The sequence below is a fragment of the Octopus bimaculoides genome, chromosome 3, assembly GCF_046866305.1.
Source record: "Octopus bimaculoides isolate indiv1 chromosome 3, ASM4686630v1, whole genome shotgun sequence".
NCBI lineage: Eukaryota > Metazoa > Mollusca > Cephalopoda > Octopoda > Octopodidae > Octopus > Octopus bimaculoides.
Window position 1 is genome coordinate 77188287 of NC_142930.1, and position 13334 is coordinate 77201620.

The window sequence follows — 13334 nt, forward strand, 5'->3', positions numbered from 1 at the left end:
ATCCATACTGTTGCAAGCAACTCTTGAGAAGGCAGGTGCAACTGTGGAAGATGAGAAACACCATAGAAGGAAAGAGTCACTGTCACAACCTCCATCTAACTAAAGACTGCATACTTGCTTCTAATACATCAGAATGTGTCATTCAAAGATTGGTTTACATAACCACTTAAAAGTTTGCTACTCTTTCTTGATCTGCCATCCTACAAATACATGTACACACAGATCATCTTCCTCATTATCATCTAATGTCCAGCTTCCATTTTAATATGGGTTGGACAGTTCAACATAGAAGCTGGACATCAGATGATGGCTTGTCTGTAAATGTGTTTATACACTGATATATATATATACAAATATGCAACTACTTAAAACAATAATAAATTATTTCCACTAGAGGCAAAATACCAACATGGTAACTGAAATAAAAGCAAGAGAATTCTCCTCCGCCACCTTTTATCAAATTTCTTTTTCTTTTTTTCCAGCATTAGCAAGAACATTCAAAGATTAGATTTAAGCATAAAAGCTGAAAGCGCTTTTCATATTTTAAAGTTTATTTAAAAATTAACTAAATGCTCTTCACTATCTACAGATACATTTTCTAAAATATCATTAGTGTGGTTAGTGAGTGGTTTTGGTTTGGTGCTACTGTGTGCCAGCTTGGGTAAGTGTTTTCTACTAGTATCATGTTAATCAATGCCTTGTGAGTGAGATCTGGTTGACAGAAACTGCATGGAAGCCTGTTGTAAGTATGTGTACACATACACAAGTTGGTGTGTGTCTTTATACTATGTTCCATAAATTAATGAAAGGTTCAAAAATAAAAATTTTAAGAAATGGTACCAGACTTAAAATAACTACTGGGATTCATATGATTAGGCTAAACCCTTGAAAGTGGAGACTAGCAAAGTAATATTCCAATAAATGAAACCAGTAAAAGAACATTTATTAGAAAATTCTAAATCATAAATAAACTTAGTTGTTTTTGAAATACATTTTTGGGTAGCCCAAGTTAGATTTGTTTAAACAGTCCTATGGTATATATATCAAAAGTGCTCGGACTAGTTCTGTAGTGTGCCAACAAATGGCAACACATGGTTGCATGTGCAGTGAGAACTGTGTTGAACAGTAATGCCCAAATAGAATCAAAAGTTGCAATGGAATAAAATTTGCTAATACACATACATCTGAGGCATAAATTACAAGCAGTCACTATTAGCCAGGGCCTAAAGAATTTACACAAGAAAAAAGTAAGAGGCATTAGGTCACATGGAAATAAGATGACAACAACAGATGGCGTTTAGTTGAAGTAATAATAATACGTAAACAAAGAAAACGATCTTGGTTGGAGTTTATCTTAATTAGCCATCGTGACAGGTACCTCTTCTCCAGCCTGATCTTACTACTGAGGTGGTAACTTAAAAAGTTAACTAACCCCTGGCCGGATACAAAGGTACCCGTCGCTATGCCTCTCACACGCGTCTTCCATACTGTTTCTTTCAGTATGGCTACTACGCAGGAAGAGCAAGCCTTCCTTTCCCTGTTAAGGGAAGGAGGCGGCACAATCTCGATGATAGATTCAGCTGATAGCTGTACTCTTCCCATCGATGACAACAGTTGCTCTGCGAAAACTATCAGTCTCATTAATTCCAGACATTCACAAATGCGTGCAAGACGGTTTCCTTGTCCCGCCCGCACCTCGGACATGTCGGTGATACGGCACTTCCGTGCCTTGACAGTTTATCCCGAACAGGTAACGTCGCACGGAAGCACTGCTAAGCCAGGGATTTCTGGTAACTTCCAGATACCCCGGCCCAAAAGTTCTTCTGAACAGGTTGATCAACTGATTTTCATCGTAGCCCAGGGTCTCCTCCAAGGCGTCTTCGGACATAAATCCCACTAACCCGCTATAAAAATCCGCGGTGGAACTCCTCTTGCCGGCATTGCTCGCCCGAGGGAGTAGCTGAGGTGCCTGGCGGCACTCCAATTGCCAGTCTGGGTTAGAGCAGTGACCTTGCTGGTCACCTCACTCCAATTTTTCTCTGTCTGGAGGCCTGACCCGAACCAGACTCCAAGCAGCTTAACAGGACCTTCCGTTCAACACCCCACGACGTAATTGGACGGCATCGGCTTGCCCGCCCCCCAGGTGCCGAGTTGCAAACCGATCAACATGTCCTTGTTAACCTTTGCTCCTGCCACTGCCTCGTAACATTTGATAGCCTCTTCCACCACTGGAAGCTGGCCCTCATCCGTCACGATGATGGAGATGTCATCCGCATACGCCGTAGCTCCTCTTCCACACCATAGATCATGCGGTGTGCCCCCTAGCACCTCCAACTTCCGCAGTAATGGCTCGAGAGCCAACACATTCAAAATCGGAGACAGGGGACACCACTGACGCAGTGAGCGTTCGATCCTGAATGGCTTCGAAAGGAAGCCATTCACTTTTACGACCGACTGAATGTCGCTGTACAACGCAGCAATCCAACTGCGAAAGGTCGGGCCCAGGCCAGCCTTCTCGAGGACCGCCACCAAGTACCGATGGTCAACCCTACCGAAAGCCTTAGACTGGTCTAAATGTACCAGTGCCCCCCCCCTGCGCCAGAAAGCTTCTCCACCTTCTCTAAGGAATAGCGTATAAAGTGGAGATTGTCGTGGATCGTCCTGCCCAGGATAGCGCACGTTTGCGCTTCCCCGACAAGTTTGTCCACGACCCGCGCTAACCTTTTCGCTAGCACCTTGGTCAAAATCTTTAACTCTGTGTTCAACAGAGTTAGAGGCCAGAGGTTCCCTATTTAGTGCCCCTTGCTTGGGTCCTTCCTGATCAACGTCACCACCCCCGGCTCGCAGATTTGGGAATTCTCCCATTCTGCTGCCAATTGGCGTAGACGCTGACCAGCAGGTGCCCGAACAAGTCTGGCATACTTTTGTAAAAATTCATACCGGCGACTTCTCCCCGGGGCATTCGCCCAGTACCTCGATCACCTCCTCAGCCGTGATTGGCCCCTCACAGCACTCAGCCTCTCGTGCTGAGAGACGCGCGCCGCCAGACAGGAAGTCTCTAAGGGCTTCGCCATGATCCAGCGTCCCGCCACTCCTGAACAACTCGGCAAAGTGCTTGTGAAGCGCCTCACATATCTCGTCCCGTCCATCGACCGAACACCCATTATCATCGACAAGAGACTTAATTGTGGCATCATTGCCACCTGGGTTTCAACCGTACGGGCCCATCCGACAACATTAATTCCCTCACGGCCCAATGCGCGCACTTTAGCCTGAACTCTGTACCCCTCATGTTTGTCTTTGATGTGACGGTCCAAGGCCGTTCTCGCTGCCAAAATGTGAGATGCAGAGCCCAACCTCAACGCCTCTTCTAGGTCCTTAACTAGTTGCCCTTCTATTCTAACCTTATCTAGTCTTAGCCAATGGCTAAACCTAATAGACTCAAAACGAATGGCTCTGTTGAGGGCGAACCACCATCGGTTATTAACCACAGCGCCGGTTAATGCCTTTTGTACTAATTCCTTAATCCGGCTACGGTATGCCTCGCAAGTCAAAATAGACTTGTTCAGCTTCCAGTAGTCGGATTCTCTCTTAACTGTATTATCTACGTCCAGTGTACACTTAACCATTCTATGGTCAGTGTAAGCTACTTGGACAAGCTGTGGATAGCCAAAACTAGACTTATCTCTAGTCCTTATCACTATCCTATCTAAGTAAGACTTGAACCTTCCGTCGCCACTCATCCAGGCCCACTCTGGGATGTTCGGGTGGTCAAGTCTGCAACGATCTGCCAGCTGAAAACGCTTAAGCAGATCTACGAGACGTGAGTTCACTTTCCTATCGATTGAGCCAACGCTATCGATGCATGCGTCAACGATAGCGTTATAGTCGCCTAACACCACTAATGACTTCGACGTCACGAGAAAGTTCTCTAGGCGCCGATAAAAATCAGTTTGAAATCCTCTAGCACAGGGTGCATAGATCCCGATCAACCTGAAGGCCTTACTGCTGTATGTCACATCAAGGACGACCAGCTCACCTTCTGGTCTACACAGACTGTACTTGTCTGCAGACCCAAGCCTTTTCGAACCAGTACTACTACAACCCTCGCCCCCTGGTCTGGCTAGGAGACATGATTTTCTCATAGTCATTCAGGAGGGGCGAGAAGACTTGTAGACTATCCAGCTTGGTCTCTGTAGCAACCATCACATGCATATCGTGTGATCTGAAGTCGTCGAGGAAACAAGCTTGCTTCCACTTCGAGCTCAGACCACGCACATTCAAACACCCATGGTTAAGTGCAGTCATTCAAAACAAAACAAAAGCAAGGGTTCTACTTATTCTTTGACTTTTTCTTTTATTGGTGATGTTGGGGCTGACCTCACCCTTTCCTCCTGCTCCTTCAAAAACTCCTTCAAATACTGCGGAAGGTCCAGAATGCTCGTGATGGTTTTCGGATGCCTATCCTTCATTTCCTTGTACAGTTTTTTAGTTATCCAGGCATATCTCTTTTATGCCTTCGGACTGCTGCAACAGCTCTACGGTATAGTGCTTCTTCAATGCGTCCATGATATATTTATCCCTGGTATCAAATTTTACCAGGGTTTTTGTCCCGTCTTTTTCTTTATTTTCTCTTCTGGGACAGTGGGGCGGGGCTTTTTTTTGTGGTGTGTTGTTGTTTTTCTTTTTTTTTTGTGGGGGATATGGATGGGGAAGGTGCAAGCGTTCTCTTTTTTCTGGATGTCATGAACTCCCCCTCGATCATCTCCATTGTGTCTTCCAAGGGAGTTGTTACTTCAGAGGGGGTGGGTGTATCTGTTTCTGTCGGGACCGGTGTGTGCATAGCCTGGGGTTCTTGGGTGTCTTGTTTGAGAGTGGATGCCACAGATGGGGGTGGGTAGGTGGGAGTATTTGTTTCTGTGGGGGGCTAATTTGTGTGCGGGTTTGGGGTCTTTTTTTGTAGTTGAAGAGCCGGATGTCTGCGCACTTATTCTTTTCTTCCATATTTCGCATTCTACGCGAATGTGGCCTTTTTTGCCACATTCGAAACACGTAGGCTCTTGGCCCTCTACTTGAATCCTGAGGGCAATATCCTCACCTAAGAGCACTCTTTCTGGAAGCATTTCGATATCTTCCTGAGTCCCCTGAATAATGGCCGAGATGCTCTGCTCGTGCCAATTTTGTGGGGCAGTGCATGTGATTTGGAGGAAGGTAATTTTGTCCGTCCTGTTATACAACAGGGCAGCCACTACCTCCCTTGCCTCAATTTCTGGTGGTACTTCAGTTACTTTGATGCGTGCTGTTCTCCTTCCCATGTAGGTTGGGAGCAGCACCACCACCTTCGGTTTCAGGGGATTCACTGAGTGCTCTTGTGCTTTTTCGGCCGTCTCAAATCTGGCCTCTGTTGTTCCATATGTCCGGCCCCTCGCTATGTACATTATGACTTTCCATATAGGGGCCAGGCATTTTTCTATTTCGCACTTTTCAAAGTGCTTAAATTTTTTTGATGAAGGACAGTACGTTTTGTAAACAACTGTCCTTCTCTTCATATTTTCAACACCAGGGGAGGGTGAGATCTTTATATCCCCACCCTCCTCTTTCATTCTCTCAAAATGCTCGTAGAGCTTCTCCGTTGGTATTACCACGTTTTCACACGATACAGCGGCTACTGCCGCGAACATTTTTGCTGGCTCATCCAGCACGTTTGCTTCTTAAATTATTTCGACCGACATACTCGGTTGAAATTAATTCTTACACACTAAAGTTTTCAATTATACTCCCTAAAAACAGGAAACCTATGTTTTTGTTTTTTTCCTCTTAAAAAGGATACCAGTTCAAATCCTACCTTCCGCTAGTGGGTGAAGTGTAGCAGTAAAGCCTGTAACGAGATTAAATTTTTCCAAAAACGGGGAAACCTATAATGTTTTTTGCCCCCTCTTAATGAGAACAATAGTTCAAAAATAAAGCCTACAACGGCTGAAGTTCAATTTTCCTACACAGAATAGGTTACCCAGAATACATTAAAGACGGGGAACCTATATTGTGTTTTTTCCTCATAACGAGGATAACAGTTTTAAAAAAATAAAGCCTACAACGGCTGTAATTAAATACAGCATAAATTAATCCCTCAAAACGGGAAATCTATGATGTGTTTTTCCTCTTAATGAGGATGATAGTTAAAAAAATAAATAAATAAAGCCTACAACGGCTGGACTTTAATAATTAACAGTTCAGATCCCACCCCCGCTGGGGTGGGGCGCAACGATAAGCCTAAAACGGCTTTAAAAAGTTAAATTTTTAGCATATAATGATTGCCAAAATGGCTTTACACAAACAATTCCTTTCTCCCGTCACCGGGGAAAGGCACAAAGAATATCAACAGTTCAACAATTTAACAATTTTCAACAATTCGAAATTGTTCGACACGATAACAATAAATCCAATAGTAACAACCCAATTTTGAACAAAACGTTCGACTCACCAAAAGCAAATCCGACAACGAGACGGGTAAGCAAGCTACTTTATTTCAATATTTTTGCCATAAAGGCATTACACAGATGGGACACTACAACACATGTGGAAACATATAACAATTAAAAATATAAAAATAAAATATGATATAATGAATGATACATAAAAATGCACGTGAATAACAAATTAAAAATATAACATGAATGATATCTGAAAATGATTTTATGAAGAGTGTGCTACTCACCCCACACTGAGTAACGCCACTCGCTTCCTCTGCGTCCTAAGTCCTTTTTTTCTTTCAGTTCAAACCTTTTTCCTCTTTCTCCATCACTTAATGATATCGTTCTCTCCTCCATGCATTCACAACCTTTTACACCGGGAGGGGGGGGGTCTTCTAAATTTTGTGGTGTCTCTTCTTTCTTTTTCTTTTTTTCTTGTGGGGAAATGGGGTGGGTGGGTTTGGTGTCTGTATGGGGAGGGTGGGTCTGAGTAGTCTTGGGTGGGATGAAGTTGGACTGGTGTACCACATCATACTCAGTGTCTTCTTTTTTTCCTCTTTCTCCTTCTGCTCTCTGAAACTTTCCAGTCTTCCTCTTTTCTCTCCTTTCCTCCGTCTGTCTTTTCTTCCTCTCTTTTCTCTTCCGTCTCTACGACTGTATCTTCAGCCATTGTCCTCTGTAGGGGGCAGTATGCTTTAACGTGGCCCTTTTGACCACATTTAAAACAACATGGTACTCTGCCCTCTACCCATACCCTCAGCACGATTTCACCCAACGTCACCGTCTCAGTCAAGTTCTCGAGATGACCCACCTCCGCTTGAATGATTAGTTCCAGTGTCTTTCCTTTCCACCCTCTTTCTGTTTCTGTGGCTTGGAGGACAGCTGCCTTCTCCTCGCTTCCAACAAGGACAACTGCTAGCTGCCTAACTAGAAATTAGAGGAAGATAAAGTGAATGTTGAGTGTAGGAAGTCGATAAAATGATACCTTCGTGGTGCCTGACATTTAAACAGCAGTGCTGTTGTGATATGACACTGTATCATAGTTGACATTCTCACTGTAAGCCTACTCTCGGTTGAATTATCTCATTAACTGGATTCTGCCTGTGGTCGCTTCTATATCATCTTTTTGCCAACTAACTTTTTCCTACGGTGTTTTAGTATTTATAATTATCCAAACTCATTAAAAGGAGAGACATATTGTTGAGAACAATGAATTTCGTTGGCGGTCTGTTATCTCTATTGTAGATTTTGGTGGCCTAGAAGAGGTTAGAAGGGTCAAGTGGCAAAGACATTATTCTGCTTAGCAAATGTAATTGCTGTCACTCACAGAAAAACTATTGTTTTACAGTGAGAAAGGTGATGCTGAACTGTTGAGTGAAATTTGGCGATCGGGGATCGAATCTATGCTATGCCTGCATGAAGCCGCTACATCACTCCCCCTCCAGAGAGGTTCCGACAAAAAGAAAAGAACGATCGAGCAAGAGAAGGAAATGCATGGCTGAGGAAAAATTTTGCATATCAGGAGTGAGGATCATTGAAGTATATATATGGGACAGATATTTATTCAAGTGAGTCTGAATAGCAGTGTCGCTTTGCGTGTCAGAATGTGAAACCAGTGATTGGACAGTACGGAAAATGAGTTAGTGTCCGCACACGTGAGGGCGCATACACAAGTGCAGGTGCACGTATAAAAGTTCACTGTAAAATAAGCTTAGGTAAGCGAGTGAGTGTATTCTCAGTCTATGATATCGAAGATCTTCCTGCAGGATTGCAGTGTGTGAAATGCTTTGAAGGTTTTTCAGAAGTGAAATGTGTCTGGTGCTGTTCTCAACTCTGAGAGGATGAAAGGCAAAGTCAACCTCGGCGGCATTTGAACTCAGAACAATTACTGCTGAGGTTAGCAAGAACAACAGTGTATCATGCTGGAGTGATGCGCGAGACAGGTAATTTTCTCCATTCATTACATGACCAAACAGGTCAAACAGGGAAATTATGTCTAAACATGAGCGCAGAGCATGTGAACATCCGACGTGCATCGAGTTGGGAAAAAAGTAGAGCTGGCACGGAAGTGTTGAAAGACAAGGCAGTAGGCGTAATAGAGGTGCGTGCGTGTATGTGTACCAATGCGTGCGCAAGGCTAGGCAGTATGCTAGTGCAGTGATTAAAATACAATACAGTGATTGAGGTAGTGCTGAATATGCTAGCCAATGCATGAGGTATTAAATGCCTTGAACGTGCAGGAGAAAAGTGTGGCATGCTTGTGTGTTGTAAGGGACGAACAACTTTCTCTGTGTTCGTGACCGACCTAGGATATAATATAAACGAGTTGTGTCTACAAGGATGCAGGGAGCATGAAAAACAAGCGAGAAAGGCATGGTGTGGTGTGGTGCGTAAATGTGACAGTGTTAACATGCAGGTACATGTATGAGCGTTGTGTGGCACAGCAAAAGAAATGAACGGTACAGAAATGAGTAAACAAAAGGTGGCAAACTTAGCTGAAAATAGTCTACTGCTGAAAGTGAAAAAAGATCTGCATGCAAAGAAAAAGTGGTTGTTGAGGGTCTATATGAGAGTCTTATATACGTACAAAAGTTCGTAGACAATGCAGGGTCGGGACGAGACGAAAAGCGTGTGTGTGCCGAAAAGGTTGCATGTTGAGGGCTTCCGCATTTTCTTCCAGTTGGTTCCTGGGGATGTAGCTGTCGGAATGATGCATTTATTGGCTTCCATGGTAAGCGAATTCTTTGTGCGTCGACAGTGTTGCATTGTTGTGAAGTGTGTGTGTGTGTGTGTGTGTGTGTGTGTGTGTATATATGTGTGTGTGTAACGGTTTAATGTTTTTGTGGTTGTGATTGTAACAGGTTATAAGATGAACGATGAAGAGTGATCGAAATTTTTATAGAGATATTTATTTACCGTTACTCTAATAAATGCCATACCACGATGGGTAGGTTAGTGTAATAGTATAACAGTTTGTACGTAAAGCATGCAAGGTAAAGAAAGTTGATTCGGCCTGTATATGTATGTACACTTTCTCATAGTAGTATATATAGATAAAGATAGGGTAATGTTACCAAGAAATGGATGCGAGCTAGTGATAGTTATAGAGTCGAGGGACGTTGTGTCTCATAGTTGGCTGGTTGTAGACTTCTGTCTCCCTTTGGTCGTTTTGTCTTTTGGTGGCTGCCTGCTTGTGACTATATCTGTAGATGACCGTTCCCTAACTAATTGAGTTGTCACTAGTTACTTCGCTCTGTGTCCCCAAGTAACTACTGACTGTTTGGCTTGGGGTCTCCTGTTTTTATAACTATCTAGAAGGATAGATATATTATTGAGAACAATGGATTTAGCTGGTGGTCTTGTTATCTCTATTCTAGAATTTGGTGATGTAGAAGAGGTTAGAAAGGGTCAAGTGGTGGCGACATTGTTTCGGTCCAGCCAAAGGCATATGGAAAATATTAAACTGCTGTCAGATCACAACCATTGTTCCACCGTGGGAAAAGTTCTGACGCAGTGTTAATTTCAATTTGGGTATAGTGGATCGAATCCACTTCATGCCTGCAAGATTCATTACATCACTCTCCTCGCCAGTGAGGTTCCTGGGAGGGAAGCGAACGAACAAAGGAGACAAAGAAATGTATGATAGATGCCCTGGAATGGTTGAGGAGAAATTTCGCATATCAGGAGAGAGGTTCGTTGAAGTGTATACAGGACAGTGTCGCTTTGCGTGCTAAAATGTGTGCAGTCAGTGACTGGGCAGTACAGCAAATGGGCGCGTGAAGGCGTATACAGGAGTGCAGGGGCACGTTTCGAAATTGGATTCAGGGGAGCGAGTGAGTGCATTCTCAATCCATGATATGAAAGATCTTCCTGCAGGGTTGCAGTGTGTGAAATGCCTTGAAGGTGAAATGCCCGAAGTGAAATGCGTCTGGTGCTGTTGTCGTGGTTAATTGCTGAGTTAGCAAGGACGACAGTGTAAGCATGCTGACGTGATGCGCGAGACGGATTTCTCTGTTAATTACGTGACCAAACGGGGGTCTACGGAGGAAATTATGTCTAAACATAAGCGCAGAGCATGTGAACATCCGACGTGCTTTGAGTCGGGATAAGAATTGAGCTGATGCAGACGTGTTGCAAAATAAGGCGGTAGATGTGCATAACAGATGTGCATGTGCATGATTGCAATAGGGCTTGCAAGGCTGAGGCTAATGCTAGTGCATTGATTACAAATACAGAGTACATTATTGAATATGCCAGTGATTAATGCAGTAAGGCTGAGATTGTCAGCCGGTGCATGAGGTATTATAAACCTCGATCATGCAGGAATAAAAGTGTGGCATGCTGGCGCATTGTAAGGGACAAACAACTTTCTCTATGTACGCGTGACCGACATAGAGTCTTACAGAGATGAGTTGTGTCTACAAGGGCATAGGTAGAGTGAAAAACAAGCGAGAAAGGCATGTGCGGTGCATGAATGTGACAGAGATAGCATTTGTGTATTTATGAACCATGTATGCAGATGCGTGTGCAAGGCCAGGCGCTGAGGAAAAGTGCATGCGGGTGTGTATGCAACAATACACTTCCAAAGTGAACGAGAGAAAAAGTACAAGCAAAATATGAATAATGATATAGGACATTCAAAAAAATATGCACATGAATTTAGCCATTTTAGTGAAGCGAGTCGTCGCAGAATTTGTGCATCGCATGTCCATCGCGGAATGTGTGCATCGCGGAATGTGTGCCTCGCAGAATATGTGCATCGCGGTATATGTGCTTTGCGGAATGTGTGCATCGCGGAATATGTAACTCGTCAACAAATAAAAGTGTGCAGTGCAAACAGAACAATACAATAAGCAAAAATAACAAACTTAGCTGAAAATAGCGTCCTTTGTGAAAAGTCTACTGCTGAAAGCGAAAAGATGTGCATGCAAAGAAAAGGTGTTGTTGAAAGTCTGTGTGAGAGTCTTATGTACGTGCAAAAGTTCATACACAATGCAGGGTTTGTGCGTCGTTACGAGACGAAAAAGCGTGTGTGTGCCGAAAAGGTTGCATGTAAGGGTTTCCGTATTTTCTTCCACTTAGTTTCTGGGCATGTAGCTGTCGAATTGATGCATTTATCAGTGGCATTCGTTGTGCGTCGGTTGTGTTGCATTGTTGTGAAGTGCATCGTAGATTGCATCGCATTGTAAAGCTTTTTTAGCAGGTCGAAGGAGGGTGCATCTTGGTGGTGACGAAGGTTGTCATTACTTTTCCCTTTGGTTTAGCGACTGTAGTTCTGAAGACTGTAGTTCTTTAGTTCGAATCAGCAAAAATGCAGAAAGTAGTAATTTTTTCGCTCAGAGTCGACAGTTGTGACTGTTGGTAATGCAGTTTCAGAAGGCAGCAATTCTTTTTTTTTTTTCACGGGGTCACCAATTGTACGGTAAATGTTTGCAGTCGATGTGGGTTTAGTTGCTATTGCAGTAATTCTCTTATCACTGTTTTTTGGTGTCAGTTTTAATTTATAGTCTTGTTTATCGAATCTTGGTATATCAAAAATCTAGGGCCAAGGAACAAGGAACAGTGTCTGTTAGGAAAGGGGGTGGGAGAGTCGACAGAAATCATAGTGGGTGTAATCTCAATGTAATCATTATATTGCTTCAAATTATTCTTGACTATACCCACTATGATTTCTATCGACTCCCTCCCCCCTTTCCTTAACAAGTTTTTCTTTCTGATACCTTAGTAGCTTCTTAGCTGAAGTGAAGATAGCATGTTCTTTTTCTATCTCCTTACCTTGTTGGAGGTTTTAGGTAAAATTATACTAATGCATTCATCTGTTTTAATTTAATCTAATTCTATGTATTTATGCAGCTGAGGATTGCTCTGCATTTAAATTGATGTAACGGTTGCATTGTTCAATTAAATGGAGTCGCTTGAAACGATCTTACTGCATTACCACTGAATATCCTGCTGCTTATTTTGATTTTAATCTCCTTATTTTGAAACTGTATGAATAATACCGTACTAAATTCTGATGCCTCAACTTAAGTACCTAATTCATCTGAATATATATATATATATATATATATATATATGAATATATATATATATATATGAATATATATATATGAATATATATATATATATATATGAATATATATATATATATATGAATATATATGTATATATATATATATATATATATATATATATATATATATATATATATATATATGTATATATATATATATATATGTATGTATATATATATATATATATGTATATATATATATATATATGTATGTATATATATATATATATATGTATGTATATATATATATGTATGTATATATATATATATATATGTATATATATATATATATATATATATATATATATGTATATATATATATATATATATATGTATATATATATATATGTATATATATATATATATATATATATATGTATATATATATATATATATATGTATATATATATATATATATGTATATATATATATATATATATGTATATATATATATATATATATGTATATATATATATATATGTATATATATATATATATATGTATATATATATATATATGTATATATATATATGTATATGCATATATATATATATGTATATATATCTATGTATATGTATATATATATATATATATATGTATATATATATATATATATATATATATATATATATATATATATATATATATATATATATATATATATATACATATACATAGATATATATACATATATATATATATATATATGAACATATATATATATATATATATTAATATTATATATATATATATATATATATATATATATATATATATATATATATATATAT

At 40.8% G+C, this 13334-nt stretch overlaps 1 long non-coding RNA gene across 1 annotated transcript in view; it reads left to right on the forward strand.

The window, feature by feature from the left end:
- The window catches only part of LOC128247317 (uncharacterized), a 48768-nt gene that overhangs the window by 15372 nt on the left and 20062 nt on the right, over positions 1-13334 (forward strand). The window lies entirely within an intron of this gene.